This window comes from Peromyscus leucopus, chromosome 20 (genome assembly GCF_004664715.2).
Source record: "Peromyscus leucopus breed LL Stock chromosome 20, UCI_PerLeu_2.1, whole genome shotgun sequence".
Taxonomy (NCBI): Eukaryota; Metazoa; Chordata; class Mammalia; order Rodentia; family Cricetidae; genus Peromyscus; species Peromyscus leucopus.
Window position 1 is genome coordinate 28,760,464 of NC_051080.1, and position 12,486 is coordinate 28,772,949.

The following is a 12,486-nucleotide window of genomic DNA, read 5'->3' on the forward strand; positions in this document are numbered from 1 at the left end:
CAAAGCATGAGTGCTTCCATTAGTGCTGCTCTGAGCAAAGCCATCTTTCCATCACTTAGTTTCCACTCATATCTGTTCTCTAGAGCGCCTGCAGCATGTGGAGCACTGTGTAACAATCCAGCACAGGTCAAGGAGTGCACAGGTGCTGAGGGAGCCGGCTCTAGGTGCTGGATTTTGTACCAGAAACAAACAGAACTTGATTAGAATTGCTCCTGGCACCTCAGGGAAGCCACGGCTCAGATGATGTCACAGCTTGCACGTGTCCCCCAAAGTTCATGTATTGGAAGCATAATCCCCATCATTGCTTATGGTGGCCTCTGGAGGTGAGGCCTTTAGACGTAATTCAGATCTGCTATGCTAGTGGAAGTGGAGCCTAAAATAGGATTAGAGGATTTGGAAGACAAGAGACCCAAGTTTGTAGATTCTTTCTGTTTCACCACGTGAGATTCTCTGCCATATTATAACACATCAGGAAGACTCTTGAAAAATGCAGCGCCTGGCTTACACAGTTCGAACTGTGTGAACTGAAGAGAAACCTTTTGTTTATCACTTATGTGGTCTGTGTATTCAGTCATAGCCACACTAAATGGACCAAGGCAAGCTGGATGCAGAAAGTATGTGTCCAAAGCAAGGATGCATAGGACAGATACTTCTGCCCCAATCTGGAACCCTCCTGGGCTCAGGTGCACTGCAGATGTTCTGTGATGACTGCAGAAGGGTAAAGCACTCAGGGTCAGCTTAGAAGCAGAGACTGGGTGCCATTCCCACAAGCCATGCCCCAGGACCTGCCTAGTTTATCCCAGTCTCACCCTCCACCCACCTCCACTGGAAGCACGTGGGAGGAAGGGAAGAATGGGAGGAGGAAGGGAGATGAGTGAAGAACAAGTAGGTCAGACACCCACTCCCGGTAGCACCGGGTAGAGGGAGCAGCCTTGTAAGCTGTGGGATCCCCTTTAGTGTCTTCGTTCCTGCTATCTAGTCCTTGAGGAAAGCTGTCCATGTCAGGGAGCTCCCTGCCTTCAAAGGCTAGCCAGGCTCTTTCTCTTTGGGCTACACACAGGCTCATTCCTGTCTCAGGGGAAGTGGCTTACTCTCCTGATGTGAAACAACTGCAATTCTCATGGTCTTGTGTCTTATTCCAAACACCCACCATGCATGAGAAGTATTAGCATGAGGACCAACCTTCTAATTCCAGCTTATTTTCTACAGATGGTGACTTTACAGAAATGGAACCAACAACTACTGTGAGGCCTCTGACAGATTCCACAAACAACATGTTAATGAACAACTTGGAAATCCATACGATGGGGTCCAAGCAGAGCCCCAAGGATCCCCTGACTGAGCAGCACTTATTTATAATGTAAATCTGATGTGCTAGAAACTAAAATATAATTTAGCATTGTAAAAATAAAAAGGGTTGTTATGCTCAACTCGACTTGGGACATATTAGATTGAATCAATTTCGGGATTGCAGAGCTTCTCCGAACTCTTGGCATGTCATTTCCCCAGATGACACTACAAGCAGACCTAGACCAGGATTCAGCATGGCCTTCTCTGATCATGGAAGTAGTATTATGTAGGACATCACTTGCCCCATAGTCCGTGCTGTACTCTGAGAAAGGCTGATCTGACAGCTCTGTCACCCTGAGAAAATCATTAAAATGTTCTGAGTCTTAGTTGCCTCCACCACAATCCTACACTAAAGACAGTAGAAGTGTAACTATATGTATCATATGAATCCACATAGTAGGCACACAGCATTCTATTGATCTCCCCAGAGACACCTACAAACTGGAGAGGAACCTATCTGTTGACTGGCCCAGGCTCTGAGCCAAACGCCAGTCTCGGGTGTGTTTTCAATCTACAGTTTTTACTCCCTGATAATGGAGGTGGAAGCAGCCTTTAACCTGTCCATACTCCTGCAGCCCAGGCTTGGGACAACAAAGGATGGCCCTGCTGTTTAATGCAGTGTTTTCCTGTAGAGACACTATGCGGCTGTATTTTCTTTCTTTGGAGGCAGGTGATGAATGTAACTGACAAGTCAGAGATGCCACTTGTGAATAATGTGTCTCAGGGCAGAGCCATAGTGGCAAACTTGTCCCATCATTTCTGAGAATCGTGGGGCTTAAAGTGATGGGTCTTCTCAAGACAAGCCAGCATTCTGGGAACTTGTGCTGGGTGGACTTGGGAAACATGCTCCCCACAGACCTGCACGATGTATCCAGGATGACCAGTCACTAACAGTTAGCACTTGTATCCTGTGTCCCCGTCTCTGGGAAAGTGTGAGGAGTACGGTCCTTTTCTCAGGAAATAGAGCTCTTATACACAGAAAATAAAAAAGGAGAGAAATGAGAAGGAACAGCTAAGGCTCCACAGCTAAATCATTGGGATCTAAGACACCTGCTGCCTGGGGTACCTGGAACATCCAGACAGACCTGAGTCTTTGTTCCTAGGAACACAGATTTATGCTGCTCTGCTAGATCTTAAAATGTCATGGTACTATTGATAAGGACTTTCCTGTTTTTCCTGGAAGATGAAAGGCCTATCTTTAAGTAACAGTGGTAGAGAACCTGGCCATGACACCCACCATGCATCAGACCTTGTCCTTAGCCCTACCCTCCTCAACTCCCCTCCACAAAGAAAGATGTTCCTTATCAAAGATGAGGAAAGCAAGGTACAAGGAGACCTGCCATTTATCCCAGGCCCTATGGCAGGAAAGGGCATTGCTGGAACCCCACATTTGAAGTCTGATGTCCCAGGCTTCTGCTCTCGGGCACTCAGATTCCACTCTCAGTGAAAAAACTGAACAGTGCAAAGTCAACATAAACCTGGAAGCCTTACCTCCACAGCCCACGCTGACCTTCAAGCCTGCCCTTCCCAGCCTAGTGGTGCTGTATGGTATTTTATGCTGGTGGTGACCGTAGAAGTCTCTGCAGCACAAAGATTATGGCCAGAAGCTCCTGAGTACTACGCATAGCTATCTCCATGTGCCTGGCAGATGGAGGAAGCACCAGGTACTTCTCTGTATGTGGGGCTCAGATGCTATCTGGAAGAACTCAAGAAAAAAAAAGTGGGGGAGGGAGTTGAAAAGACAAGAGGTGATCTTTGTGGCCTAAGAAGGTTTTGCCCTGGAACTTTGATGGTTATGGAATGATGCAGTGTGGTGTGGTAAGCTGACCCTGAGATGGCTCCACTGATCGTAAGCCAGCAGAGGGGCCTGTGTGTAATCCTCTCCTAAGATAAGAGAGCATACAAGCATTCTGCTTCTGCCTTGCTTGCTGTCTCTTGTGGGTTCTGATATTAAAAGGAAAAACAATCAGGTGTCATTTTGTGAGCTGTGGTATAGAAAGAAAACAAGGGAGGATTTGGGGTAACACCCTGCTTTAACTGAATCCTGCTAACAATTGGAGAGACCTGGACATGGATCTTCCTCAAGAAGATCCCAGTCAGAACACCCCTTAATGGCAGATTGGACCAGATCATCTGATTTAACCACACCAATACCGAAACTCCTCAGTCATGGGTGGTCTTGCTCGGAAGCTGCTGACAGATTGGTAGTTTGCTCAGGCACAGTCATAACTAGCACTTAGCATACTTGGTATGTCTGGAGCACAGTTCTATAGCCCTGCACCCTCACCTGGTTCTGATTCTAGCGTTCACAGTGAGAAGCTATTGGGCCCCAGGCACCCTATGCAGATGGATTCTGATCCCATCTTGTCTCTGTTTCAGCCCACAGCCCTATCTTCCAACCCTTCCCATGGACATCCAAAGGAGTCAAGTTATTATGGAGCAAATCTTTGGTCACAAGGAGAAAGGATGAATATAAACTTTCCCCTTCCATGCCAGCTGGAAGTGATGTCCTGAGATTCATCTCATTCCACTCACCAGGTACTGCTCCCACCTGCAGGGGGTATGACCAAGAGCCATTGAGATGGCCCCCACCTGGCTGATGCCTGCATGAACTCTTTCTTCTTTGAATCTCTGCTCCCTGATCCTGGCTCTTGCTCCTTAGGAACACAACATCCAGGATTGTGTTCATATAAGGCTCCATCTCAGGCTCTGTCTCTTAGATAGTCTATGAGCTTGGAAGTACAGGTCCAACAGATATATCAGAGGCAGTCAGTGGCAACTATCAAGTTCCTGCTCTCTTGGCCTGGGTAGCTGCTGCAGTCTCTTCTTTTTTAGTTTGAACATTTATAACATCTCTCTCTGTCTCTTTCTCTGTGTATATTTATATCTATCTATATTTATTTATTTTTACAGCCTCTCACTTTCCACCTGGGAACATAGCAGAATGGAAGACACAAATCAGTTGCTCATTTAACAAGTTTTGAATCATGTTAAGGGAAATTTCCATCTCTTTTCCTCTGTCTCTCCCCTCCCCCACATTTATAATTTCTTCTATCTTTCCTTTACGTGGATTTAATGTTATACCATTCCTTCCCACTTCAGAGTCTCCCTGTCTCATGAACTGTTTTGTACTTCTAAGTATTTGCCTTTGCTTTGGAAAGCATCCCATCATCTGGTTAATGATTATGTATATTTAACAGTATGACTTAAGGGATATGGTATCCAATAATAGAGGAAATCTTCCCTCTGACCCCTCCACTGGTGTTCTGTGTGTTATGAAGGCCCCTGCACACATGAGAGCCTTTAATTTACTCATTTTTCTTAACAACACTGAACTCACCTGAGGCGGGTCTCACTGTGTTCACACCTCTTCCAAAGAGCTGAATGACTCTCCCTGACTGAATGAGTGAGTCCAATAAAGGAAGAAGAACGGTAAAACTAATTTTCTCATGAACCTAGTGCTAACAAGTTAATCCAAATCTGACATCCATTCACTTCTGTGTTGGAAGGGGAGGCAGTCAGAACAGAACTACATGCTTATTCTACTAGGTCCATGCTCAGCCCTGAGATTCATGTCATTGGTGCAGTTCAGCAAACCATCAGGCCCACGTCATGAAACAGTCAAGGTTTCATCAACACTCATCAGAGTGACAAGGTAAATCACACAGAGCAAACCTGGGAAAACCAGCTGGGAAGCATGTGCCAACCCCCTAGCTTTTCTCCTGCCAACACCCCCATTCACAGTGCTGACTATACTTTCAAGAGCAAGAAGATGAGACACTCAATGTTCTGCAGGTTTAGAAAAGTCTAAAAATCAATGACTTCAAAACACTGGAGGGTGTCTGGGACATTTGATAATGCAAGACACTGATAAACCTTAGTGTATGCACACACACACACACACACACACACACACACACACATGCACACATGCATATACACACAAATACAGACACATGTACACACATACATGCACACACATACATACATACCCCTGCACACATACAGACATGCATGTGCATTCATACACACACACACACACACACACACACACACACACACACACACCCAAATATGGGAAGCCCATTACTATTCCCACCAGCACCAACTGATGTCCTATCAAAAGATCTTAAAGGCAGCAGGGAGCTGGAAATAGAAACCACAGGATAAGGACTGAGACACCAATGACCAATGTTCCATGAGAAGGTGTGTAACGGAGCAGGATGTAGCTCAGTGATGGAAGAACTCTTGTCTAACACACACGAGGCCCTGGATTAAACTTTTAGTGGTCATTGCAAACAGTGATGGAATTTAAGTGTGCTTCTGAAGTTGTACATGGTCAGGGACAGGACTGCACTTTTTCTTGATCCTCATCTTTACTCTCTTGTTCCTTAACTAAAAACTCACACACACACACACACACACACACACACACACACACACACACACACACACAAATACAAGGAGAAACCGGTTTGTGCTGTTTTCATCTCTTATCTAGAGGGTAGAGTGGAAGTGAGGTTTCCATACAAGTAAAGAACAAGTAAAGAGCTACATTTTCCTAATTCTGGATTGCTGAACTATGCCACCATGAGCAAAGAAAACAGCCTCATTACCCAAACTACTAAAGGTATGCAATGAGTAAGCTCGCTTCCCCAGATGTGGAACTGACCCTGGTTGTCCCAAGGTGCTCCTCCAGATCCAAGTTTAGCTGCTGGTGGTGACAATGATGAAAGATTTAATTATAGAAACTTTGCTGAAGAAGGAACCTTCCAGGTCAGCTCTTTCAATTTATAGTTTTGAAACTGAGACCCAGGGGAGAGAAATGACAATCCTGAACACAGAACTGCACCTCACAGCCTGTGTGAAGCCTCCTGTATACATACCATCTTTACTCCACCTCCCGGGAGTCCTCCTAAGAAGAGCTGGGCAATGCTTTTTATATCTTAAGAGATTTAAGTGGTTGAAGACAAAGTAATAAGAGATAGTTGAATAGCATGAAGTGCTATTCCAGGGTCTGTGACATCCCCCCTCTTTGCCTCGAGGAAGTCTATTACTCCTCCAAAGTCCCAGGATGAAAGTAATGGAAATATTAACTTCATTTGCTCTGATCACATATGTCTTAGTGGACACCCCTTCAGAAATATGACTGCATCTTTATCTCTCATCAGACATTTCCACTGGCTGCCCAGTTTTCAGAAACTGAAGTAGTTTCCCAGCCATGACATTCAAGGTCCTTCCATCTGGCTTCACTGTGTTCCCCAGCCTCTTCCTTCTCCTGACCCAGCCATATAGAAGCTTCAACCTTTTGCCCAGGCTGCAAAGCTCTCTCTGCTGCTATTCCTCATCAACTTCAACTCAGCTTGTAAGATGCAGAATAGCCATAATCGCCCTTCATAATTCTGGAGTAGATAACTAAGACAAGAAGCACAGGACAGTGGAGAGATGAGAACCTTTGAACGTAGGTCAACCAGACCTGATGCATGATGGCTGTGTGATCCTGGGCAAGTTCCCTAGGGTGCCTGAACATTTAATTTTCATAACAAGATATTCATGCAGTCACCTTCTGAGTACAAGTGACTTCTTCACACACAATACCTGTAATATAGTCAGACCACAGTTGGTCCTTGTTACTCCATGCACATATGACAGTATGCCTGGATGTATTCAGATGTCTCCCTTTTTGTCTTGTTTGGTTATTGTTTTTGCCTGTCTTTCCCCTTTCTCTTCACAAAGTAGGTTATATGTTTCATATATAAGTCTTGTTCGTTTACTCATTCGTAAATAAATTATTAGGTACCAACTTGTGGCAGGCATTTCCTTAGGCACTGGAGATATTGTACTGCCAACCAAACATGATTTCTACTCTCAGTAATCACACTTCATATTTAGGAAAACAGACATACAGACATATTTATCTTCAATTCCATTTCCAATTCTACCTCATTGATATACACAAAATGGTTATTTTTTGTAAGATCTATCTTTATGAAATAATTCCCTACATTTAAAAATTACACTAAACAATTTATGTGCACTAATTAGAAATATTTATGAAATATTTCCATGTTTGTATTAGAAATTATGGTTCTATTTGACTAAATAACTTGTCCTGACATTCTCAGGTAGGAATCAATACAGTACCAAGATTCATATTTATGTATGTCTAACCACAAAATCCTCCCCTTAACTTCAATGCTTTGACTTATTGGATACTTATTGGATACAATGATAAGTAAAATAAGAAACATGGGAAATGGTATTTAGCATTCCATTTCCAAAGTGTTTTCTACAATTGGAACCTGTGATACCCTGTAAGACAAGCATCACAGTGAACATCATGAGTTTCTTAGGTGGTTTTCATAGCAAACGTATAGTGCATAGATACAATCAAACCCCTGCAGTGTTCAGATACCATCTTCTACTTCACTGTCCTCATCAAAACATGGCTGTCACAAGGCATCTCAAAGTCATATTGTGCCAATAATATTGTAATTATTATTCTCTTACTAATTTTGAAACACCATCTTTCAAAAGTTGATAGTGAATTCAAGAGCCAGCACTGAGTGGCTGCTCTCATAGTATCAGGGAGCACCCCAAGAGAATTTTATCTGTGTGGACACACTCAAGCCTTACAATGGCCTTGAAGGTGGATGGCATTTCTCTATCAGTACAGATGGGAGGGACTCACACTACAAGTAATCTGACCAAGATTCAAACAGGATCAATGAGAAGCAGGACTTGATCCCCAAACACTTATTTTTGGTATAGCATTTCAGTCACCAGCACTTACTTGGAAATATTAAGTACCACTGGCAAGGTTATCATCTGAGCAGGGTGTCTCAACAGTACGAAGTGGGTAGGGAGCAAGGAGGGGCAGAGCATCTTCAGGTATCCATAAAGACATCCAGAGAAAGTACAGGTCTAGCCCTTGGTGGTGTTCCCCAGAGAGGCCTTATTAGAATGCCCATTGTTCACAAAACCTTCACTCATTGGCTGCATCAAACATTCCATTTGGAATTGTTTATGTACTATAAGGACTGAAGTGTGAGCTCAGCCTAAGGCAAACTCCAAGGTAGACAGAACACAGACATAGTTACAGAGGGCCCCACCTCTCTTCCTGGAGCTTCATTTCTTCTTTCCTCAGTGGTGGACCCTGAAACAGTTCTAGCAGCTGCTTGTCAAGTGCTGTGCTAGGACCTAAAGCCAGGCAAAGGTAAAAGGTTCCACATGCACCATCAAGGTCATAATAACATGAGAGTATTAGAACAGACAAGCACAGTAGAGAAAATCTAAGCCTCAGATAACTCACCAAGTTATGTGACAACTACTAACATCTGTCATGAAGAAAAATGCTCAGCCCTATTTGTAATCTGGCAAATGCAAATTAAAATTAACATGCGATGTTTCAATGACTAAGATGCCAAGAGAAAATACAGACAACACCAAGTGGGGGTATAGATATGAAGCTACCATAACATGTCCAGTGGAAACTGATGTGGCCAAATTGGAAAAGCATTGAGCATTGTCTAGTAAAACTCAGAATATACAAACCCTGTGCCACAGCTGAGCCCTTCATAGTACTCAGCAAAAGTGCATGCACACAGGGACTGAAAGACATGCATGCGAATGCCCCCATCATTTTCTGTAATGTTCCACTGCTCGAAGTTACATAGACCTCATCAAAATGTACAGATGAATTACGCTTTGGACATGATATGGCAGAATATGTAGCACTATTCTAGACTGTCTCTATATAGCAATATGCACAAATTGCAATATGCTTATGTAAAAAGTTGAAAGTCAGTAATGAAAGAAGCTATGTTTCTTGGTCACATTTGCATAGATCTGTTCAAAACTCGTCAAAATCTGGTCAAAGTAATCTAGGCTGTTGGGTACCAAGAGAGTAGCTGTTAATGTATGAAGGTGAATGGAAAGATGTGTGGTGGGCTCCTGAGATGTGGATGGTTTTCAGAATCTAGATTGAGGGCCTGGATAAACTAGTCTTTGTGCCTAGAAAACTTTTTCAAGGTCATATACATGTATATACATTTTTTTGTTCATTTTGAGACAAACTATCACTCCATAGCCCAGGCTATCCTTGATATTTAGCTCAGACTGGCTTTAAAATTGTGACAATCTTCCTTCCTTAAGCTTCTAAATGCTGGAATTACAGGCACGAGTCACTATATCCAGCTCATAAATGTATGTTTTATAATTATTATTATAATAAAATATTAATTTCTTCCACAGCATTAATGATGTGTTGCTGAGATATGTTCTTCAATTTGATTTCTTCAAAATTCTTCTTTTAATCTTGAAACAAACTGTATTTGAATGGGAGCATTTAAATTCTAGTCATACAAGCTCTGAAACTCTAAAAACTGATAGAGGGAAAATGCTTCAGGTACTTTCTGAATGGGACTCCAGCCACTCAGAAAACAGAGCCAACAGTTGACTACAGAGATTTCATGAAACTAAAAGTCTTCTTCACAGCAAAGGGAAAAAAAGTGAAGAGACAGCCTAAAAATCTTTGCTAACTGCACATTTGACAGTAGATTAATATCTACCATACACAAATTACTCTAAAAACTATACACTAAAAAATAAAATAAAAACCACAGTCAATAAATGAGTTAATGAAATGAGTAGACAGTTCTTAATTGATGACACACAAGTGACCAATAAATATGAAAACCCTCTACATCTGAGAAAGGCAAGTAAAAACTACATTGAGCTACCATTTCACACCAGTCAGAATGGCAGCCATGAAGAAAACAATAATAAATACTGGTAAGAGTGTTTACAAAAAAGCCACTTTCTACACTGCTGGTGGAAATATAAACTAGTCTATTCAAAATAATTAAAAAATTTTAAAAAAAATCAATCTGCCCTATGACTTTGATATACCACCCCAGGTATTTACTTAACAGAGAATTAATATCTAGCATACACAAACCACTCCAAAACTTTATGCCAAAAAAACAGTCAATAAATGGACTAGTAGAATTAGACAGTTCTTAATTGATGACACACAAGTGGCCTAAACAACTCCAAATCAACACATCTCAGGGATGCTTTTACATCATTGTTGTGGCAATACTAGTCACAATAGATAAGTTATGGAACCAACCTAGGTGTCCACCGATAGAGTAATGGATACAGAAAAGGTGGTTTATATACAGAGCAGAATATTTCCCAGCCCCAAAGAGGAATAATATTGTCATTTGAAGGAAAATATGTGCAAATGGACATGATCATATTATGTAAATATGATATGATTAAGTCAATATCGTTGTCTCAAAAAAGAAAAAATGGTCTTGTTTTCTGTCCCTTTTGGGAGTTCTGGACTCTATAGATACATACATACATACATACATACATACATACATACATACATACGTGTGTGTGTGTGTGTGTTGTGTGTGTATGTGGAGAGAGATAAATGAAAACATAAGAACGAAAACCATCTACGTGGTCAAAAGGAACTAATGGGAGAGGGAACGATGAGGCAAAGATTAGTGGAGAAAGAATGAACTCAAAATACATTGTGTACTTGCATTCAACTTAACATAATACAATTTAAAATTGTAAACAGTATTTTAAGTCACAATTTGTGAAGTGAGAATTATGAGGTTCACTTTGACAAAAGGGTTATGGAAATAACAATGAATTCTTATTAATTTAACAAAATTGATCTGCAACATGTTGATGAATGAGTGAGAGTGGGTGAATTTGTGAATGAGAGACAGTGAGTGAGTGATTTAGTGTGTGACAGTGAGTGAGTTAGTGAGTGAATGAGTGAGTGAGGCAATGAGTGAATGAGGGAATCAGTGACTGAGGGAGTCATTTACAGTGAGTGAAGGAGTTAGTATGTGGAGTTGTTTTGTTTTGTTTTTACTCTTTGTTCTTTGGCTCTTTGAGGGGCCCACCATCCAACTCCCAAATAAATACAGAGACTTGTTATTATTTATAAATACCTGGCCTTAGGTTGGCTTAGTTTCTAGTTAGCTTTTCTTAACTTAAATTATCCTGTCTACCTTTTGCCTCTGGGCTTTTATCTTTCTCTATTCCATATACCTTTCTTTACTTCTTACTCCATGTAAGAACTCTGTCTGTGTAGCTGGGTGGCTGGCCCCTGATGTCCTCCTCCTCTTCTTTTTTCACCTTCTTACTTCTATTTATTCTCTCTGCCTGGTAGCCCCACCTACTCCTCTCCTGCCTACCTATTGGCTGTTCAGCTTTTTATTAGACCAATCAGGTATTTTATACAGGCTAAGTAACATAGTTTCACAGAGTTAAACAAATGCAACATAAAATAATGCAACACATCTTTGTATCATTAAACAAATATTCCACAGCATAAAAGAATGTAACACATCTTTAATATTCCACAACAAGTAAGTCAGTGTGTGAGTGAGTGGATAAGTGTGTGACAGCAAATGATTGAGTGAATGAATAAAAGCGTTAGTGCATGAATGAGTGAATTAATGAATGAATAAGTAGTGAGTGAGTGTAAGTGAATGAGCAAATAGTGAGTAAGTTGGATCAATGCTTTCACTTTAAGATGAGATCATCCTACTGTTCACTAAACCATGTGGCAATATCTGCTAAATCCAGACTTGTACATATGTATCCCATAAAACAATGATGATAATCTAGACCTAGAAATCATAGTATCAGAATAGATGGTGCATTCTGCTCTGATCATTTCCTACATTTCAACTGATACATCATTGCACTCATGGTGTCCATTTTCTCCCTACCAGAACCAGCTAAACCTACCTGAAGCACTTCATGTGTTGCTACGTCTCTCAATCCAGATTGTTCCATATGCTTGATATTCCTTCCCTAGCAACCTGTCTGAAACACCTATTTTTCTCAAAGCCTGTAACAATGCAAACTCCTCAGAATCCTCTCTTTAAATCCCATTATGCTTTGTCTATTTCCCTAACAGCTGTAACAGCACCACCATAAGAGACTTCCATCAAGTAGGGGTCAATGACATGGCAAGCTCTGGGATAAATGTTTTATATGAACTTGAGATCCCATAATTTCTGAAACAATTTGGATGCACTTTTGATTTTGGGACATCCAAGTGAGGAAACAAACTGGCAAGAGCCATGGAAGTTTGAC

General features: G+C 41.6%; 1 protein-coding gene across 1 annotated transcript in view; it reads right to left on the minus strand.

The window, feature by feature from the left end:
- Fam135b (family with sequence similarity 135 member B) overlaps positions 1-8,826 on the minus strand; it is a 215,047-nt gene extending 206,221 nt beyond the window's left edge. The window contains 1 exon segment of the mRNA XM_037197518.1: positions 8,144-8,826. The gene's annotated coding sequence lies outside the window, so the exon portion shown is untranslated.
- Between the last annotated feature and the right edge of the window lie 3,660 nt (positions 8,827-12,486).